Source organism: Athene cunicularia (assembly GCF_003259725.1).
Source record: "Athene cunicularia isolate RWA chromosome Z unlocalized genomic scaffold, athCun1 chrZ_part1, whole genome shotgun sequence".
Classification (NCBI taxonomy): Eukaryota; Metazoa; Chordata; class Aves; order Strigiformes; family Strigidae; genus Athene; species Athene cunicularia.
In genome coordinates, this window is record NW_020799142.1 from 7,995,220 (window position 1) to 8,002,236 (window position 7,017).

Sequence of the window (7,017 nt, forward strand, 5' to 3'; positions counted from 1 at the left end):
TGGGGGGGTGGGGGGGTGTAGCAGTCTAGGAAGTTACTGAGAGACCATGCACCACCTGCTTAATCAAATGCATACATACCAACACTCTTTTAAAACCTTTTCTTTTTAGATGTTTTAAACAGCAAATGCACTCTTATGGATCATTTTGTTTATATCCTGGTCTTTGCAAAGGGTACCGTGCAGGAAAAATTACATGTAACTTTTAACTGGAAAAAGAAATAGTGAAGTAGATGCCCACAAAAGAATCTGCAAAAACATGTAGTTTCTTTGGGTACCACCTTTTGTAAATTATAGAAAGTATTATAAAATACTAAGCAAAAATAATCCTTCTGCTGACCAATGTAATATAAGTTCAAATCTTGTTCAATCTATTATCTCATCATAACCAAATCTGATGTACAGCAAACGTCAGGCCACATTATAGGTGATTTTAAAAAAATAACAAAGTGAGTTTTTCAAATTATAAGATTGCAGAGGCTATTCAGCACTGTTTCACTCTGTGTTTCACTCTCCAAAGAAAATTGATTTGGGAAGAACATCTTGAACTGTGAATTCAGCCTGAGAAAGGAAGTGAGAAGGAGTGTCAAAAAACCCTGGCTATATAGACTAAGAGGAGGCATGGAGAACATATCATATGGTGAGAAGAGATGAAACAGCTGGACATGAGGGAAATTTCACCAGTATGGTCTCAAAAGGATATTTAATGTACTTTACAACCAGCACTTCAAAAGCAGATTTCTCAGTCTAAGGAAGAAAACAGAAGTTTCAATGACATTGAGAAAATAGAGTCAACTCTGGCAGAAGGCCTTTCTCATTATCAGATTTTTTAAAAGTCTAATTCACTGTTTCTAGAGTCTGACAGTTCCTACAAGATATAATGAAATAAAAAATAATTTATTCTATTTTAGCTGTAAATTATGTAAATTAAATAATTGACAATAGACTTCCTTCTTACTGCAGTTAGGGAACATATCCTGTGGTCAAAGGTGTTACTTGGATGGAAAAATGTTAGAACTGAGAGCAGAATCAAGGCCTAGACATTAAGCTAGATGATTTGGTAGTATTTGTAACTGTAAGCAGAACAAGTTTTGTATGAGCTTATATCTCATGCTTCTCGTTTACAATGGTTTTCTCTCTCAAGTGGATTTAATAAAAACATGAGTTCTACTGCATGTCTTCTCCATGTTTTCTTTTAGAAAGGACAAGAACAAAATCACCCCTCTGCCTGACTGCCTACTTTCATAAAATGTGTAGGAACTCCATGGGCTCAGAGAGCTTAGTTGAAACTGACTGTTGGGGTCAAAAGGATCTTAAACAAGGAGAGAAAAGTGAGTAAATGCTGTAGAATAGCATAGGCTTCATTTCTCTATATTTTTGTGTGCTCTCCTAACAGATTTTTCTGCCTGTTGCTAGGTTTTCACCTTGACTGAGCTCACTGTCCTTTTGTAATACTCTACCAATCTGAAACTCAGTTTAGAAACAAGAGCTGATTCCTCATAAATTTGACCAGTGTAATTGACTGGAAAAGCTTTAAACAGCTTCTAATCAAATCAAATACTATGCAAAAGGTATTTTTCTTATCACTAGACTCTGCCTCTTACTTTCCTCTAGAGAGATTTTAAATAGTGATTGAAATACTAATTTATAAAAATAAAAAATAATATTTAGCACAACATGAACTTCACCTCAGAATAATTCTGTTCAATAAGCTGATCTCTGTATGTGTGTGCTCGCATGTAGCTTGCACAGCTGTCTCTTACTTGAATGGCTTAAACATGAGATGAGATTATTATGACCTGTACATGCCCACAAAGATAAAAGAAAGTCTAGTTTTAACAGTTCTTAGATTATACCCTTCTGTGCTAACTGAGAAGACTTGTGGGTTTGGAGTCATCTGTATTTTGCATGCTAAACATGGGTGGTTATTACTCAGAAATATGGGCCCATCAGTCTTTATTCTGAGGCACCATAGCAATATGATAAAATTTACAGCATCCATAGGAACAGAGAGAAAAAAAATCAATCCATGACAGGAAAATTACTTGTTGTTTATTTATAATTGGGTTTCATAACTGAAATATGACTATAGCTGTGGTATTCAGAAACCCTCAATGAACAGTAGATATTCATCACTAACCGTACACTTGGCTTTCCTGTCTTCCAATTTGCTGTTTGCACTGGAAAATAACTAAAAGAAACAATACTCTTTCATATAGTTTGCATACGAAGTGGAATCATTTCAGCCAAAACTGTGGTGTTATGATGATTCAGAAGTATTGTTATAGGTTCATATGTGTGAACAGTCTAAAATGGTCTCTAATTTTCTCTTTCATGTGATTTAGGTCGCACTGAATGCACTATTTCAACTGGTGAAGATTGTTTATACAGATATATTCCTTTCTTCAGCTTTATCACAACTTTGTTTCTGATTAATTTGTTGAGATTTTCCTGAGCTAATCCTCCTGTTGGACCTGACTATCCTGGCCCATACAATGAAAGTATTTCAGAAATAACAGTTAGATGACTTTCAGTCTCAAAAAAGTTATCTATGTTAGATCATCTGTTTTAATCTGTTTTAACCCTAATATATCATTTGCAGATTTAGTTTTCTTCAAACAGTTGTTCTTTCAAGATGTTGAAAAAGGATAAAAAACAAAACTGTGACTTAAATCTAGTCTAGATTGTCCCTAAGAATTCATCATCAGAGAGTTAAGACAGATCTGAACTTTTGTTTATGCAAAGCCTAATTTGTAAACATCTAAAGTTTCTGAAGACAAAGAAAATAGATTACTACAACAAATTTTGATTATTGATTTTGAAGTGGTCAGATGGTCACAGGGAAAGGAAAGATAGTGGACTTTTATGTGGAGCTTTATTGTGAAGTAAACTACAAAGACTGCTTTTACTGCATCTGGAAATTCAATGACAATATATAATCTCAATAAATGGGTTAAAAAGTGCCTTCAGACTTGTAAGAAGTGAACCACCATAGTGATATGATGTGATTGTGAAGTGATGCGGTATTCTTGATAACAGGCTGGTTGTTGCAAATACACTTTCTGCAACAGCAGAGATTTGGTCTTTTTAAAATAACAACAGGAAAATATAATCAGTAAAGGAAAAGCTGTCTAAATATTGAAAATTAAAACATTCTCTTTTGCATAAGAGTTACCAAAATTAAGAGTTTCTAAACAAAAACAAATTTTTTTACATCCTATTGAATTATTTTCAACACCTACCACATGACTCACATAAGGGGTATGAAAGAACCGCTTTCAGTTGCAGGGCTCCTCCTTTAGTTCTTCTATATGCTTATGTTTAAACACAGGCAGAACTTGTAACATCCATAACCTAAGCATATGTGAAACTCTATGAAAAATTTACACCATAACCTCTTCTTTTCCATTACATCATTATTTATAAAAATAATTTGTATCTGTACTAGTGCTACAGAATAAGGACATGTTCTTCAGAAGCAAGTGATATTGCATAATCCTGCAAATTGTGAACACAGCATTAACTTTGTCTTGAATCCTTAATTTAAAAAAAAAAAAAAAAAATGTTTTCAGTAATATAGTAAAGTTTCAGGCACTCTAATGAAAAGTCAAAATATTGGGGGAAGGAGAAAAAAACACCTATAGTTCAGCTAGATCCTGCCCCAGTAACAGGATTTTCTTGTGTATATATATATATATATATATATATATGTACCCAGTCATAATCTGAAGTTGCTTTCACACTATAGTTGCACATGAATTAGTTATCCCTGTGCCTACCCATGTGTGTAATGTAAGAGTTCTGTAAAGACTATTTTATTTTCAAGTTACGCGCTCTTCACTTAACTGCCAGATTGTTCACTATATGTCATTGAATGCAACTAACCTTTTTGTAACTAGAGCAACTCCATGACTGAAAACAGTACCCTATTTACATGAAAGTGTTACCTGAATAGAAATCCTTATGAACATTTCACCATGAGCAGCTGAGAGTAAATTTAAAGGAAAATAATGTTCTTTCTGTACAATGCACCATATATTAATTACATCAAATTTCTATCTGGTAAATAGGTATTTCCCTAAACAGTGCAAGAATATGGGACAGAAAAATATATTAATTTATGTACAACTGATGAAAAAATACAATAAAATCAAGGACATGGAAGCCCTAATTTGGATTCATTTGAATTCATTACTACAAACAATTTTTTAAAATGTAGAGCTTGACTTTCTCCTACCATTAATGATTTGTCATTCAAGAAATAGTTTTTAATTAAATTTAGGAGGCTAATGAGTGTAAACTATCCTCGGGAGGATATTTTTTCTTAATACATGGAATTAAATAGGTAGAAAGAATTTTAGTCCTTTTACTTGAGACTTGTGGCAATATATTTATGAATTACATGTTATTAAAACCAGGTGAAATTTTCCTGTTACGAGTAAACAAAACATATGGAAATAATTCTGAAAAATAGATTAGATTTAATATAGTCACATTTCAACATTTCATACAAACTGTACAAAGTTATACAAAGTCACACAGTAATATCTCATAAAAACTGTAATAATTTACACAGTTATTCCAGCACAGTCTTAAGATAGGATTCAGCTGTATAAGCAAAACATAAACTGCAGGCTAAGGAAACAATGGGAAGAGCAGATCTACTGTAAGTCTACATCTTTGAAATCTTAATTTAAAAATGAAGCTGCTACTTCTATCTTAGCCCACTTTGGCAAACATCAAGTTCTTAGATAGTAAACCATTTCAATAAAATGTGTACTGATACCAACACTGTGTTATTCTGTATCATTTGGGCTGGTAAGAACAGAATCATCTAGGTTGGAAAGGACCCTGGAGATCATCTAGTCCAACCGTTCGAAACCATAGCTGACAACAAAATTTACAATGCCTGTATCCCAGAAGGTGCACTCTTTAACTGCCTAACAAAATACGCTCTAACCCAATGTGACAATACTATCCATTTCCTATTTCCTATAAATTTATATCTTATTTTTTCAATTAAATGGGGCATCAGCTGAAGACACGGCTTAAAACTAAGCTGCAGCTTTATAGGATCTGTTATTGCCCTCCCATTCTCACATGCCCTGGGTAAACTGAGGTTTTGAGTGATGAATTTGAGGCTGGGGCTCCATAATTTTACCTTGCAGTGCCCTGTAGTATTCCCATCCTGGGCTTCTCAACTTGATTTAACATAGAGCAGAAATGGAAGCCAAACAGGCAAGGGGCACTGCAAGAAGAGGACTCCTATCTCAGCCTTCAATCGCCAGACAAACATGAGAAGTTTCACTAGTAACATTTTCTTTTACACTCTGAGCAGGCCAGTAGTACTGATACTGACATACTGATCAGGCCTGTTTTCCTAGTGATAAGCTTTAACAAGTGAAAATGAAAAATTTCGTCTTGGTCCCATTCAGGCCTTTGCTTTTTTTAAAAATAATATTTTAGACAGCTGAATAAGTTTTCAATATTCTTAGCAATATGTTCAGAATCACAAAATTAGGAGACTCCTTTAAAGACTATTAACCTTGCACTCTTAGGGTTTATATCTTGGTTCTTAATAAAATAGCAGTTTAGGGTTGTACTGCATTCCACAAAGCAAGTGGCTATAAAAAAAAAATATTATACATTTGCTGAATCCTCTGCCTCAGAGTTTTGTGACCACTACTTACATCTATTTAACTCAATTGTTTTCATTCCATCATCCTGCAAGGTGATGGTCAAGAAATCAGTCGTCTTAACTTTCATGTGATATCTTACCAATCTAACTTTATTGTCAGACTTTATTGACTTTATTGTCACCATCAGTCTTAAACAGATATAGCTAGGGTCAGGTAAACCACAACCAGGCTGCTACAAATTAGTTTCAGAGGGCTTGTGGTGGTTTAAATCCTGCCAGGACCGGAGACCACGTTGCCGTTGCCCCTCCACCACCATCAACCGGTGGGGGCTGGCAGTGAGGCACAAACCCCGGGTTAAAATAAGAAGAAATTTAATACAACAATGTGATAAGCAATCTGAACAACAACAGTAGCAATGATAACAACAATAAACAGCAATAACAGTGAACAAAACAAAAGATAGACAGAGAAATACTGCAAATGGTTACAGACAGCTCGCTCGTGTTCTCCCCATCACTAAAGCCACAAAGGAAAATATTTCCTGTGCTGCCACGCCCGGACCTGACATCAGCATGGTATGAATAACCCGGCTGGAGATCCCTTCCCCCTCTCCCTCTGCTGGGGAAACTTAACTCTATCCTAGCTGAACCAGGACATAATCCACCCCTTTATTCTCTACCATCTGCATCATGTCCAGCTGCCATTTAGCAGTTAACAATAACAAAACAACATTTTACACAGGCACAGCATAATTCACGGCATGTTCTCACCCAGAATCAAGTCCCCCTGTGGTACACATCGGACCTCTCCATTGTCCTGCATCACCCACCAGGTACACCCAGGTCCTTGGGCAAAAGCAATCCGGTGGATGGGTTTGCCTTTGCCTTTGCCTGGCGCAGGACTAAACCAGACCATTTTTCCCAATATATTCCTCATGTGCACCACAGGGACTTTATCCCCATCTACAGCACGTGTAGGTTTAGACTGAGCCAGGCCAGCTCGACTGGCAGATCCTCTTGTGTTGACCAGCCAGGTGGCCTTTGCTAGATGCATGTCCCAGTCTTTGAAGGTCCCACCTCCCAGTGCTTTCAATGTGGTTTTTAACAGTCCATTGTAGCGCTCGATCTTCCCAGAGGCTGGTGCGTGGTAGGGGATATGGTAGACCCACTCGATGCCGTGTTCTTCTGCCCAGGCATTTATGAGGTTGTTTTGGAAGTGGGTCCCGTTGTCTGACACATTTCTCTCTGGGGTGCCGTGTAGCTACAGGACTTGGGTTTCAAGGCCCAGGATGGTGTTTTGGGTGGTGGCGTGGGGTGCTGGGTACGTTACAGCCATCCAGTGGTTAATTCCACCATTGTGAGCACGTGGCGCTTCCTGTGGC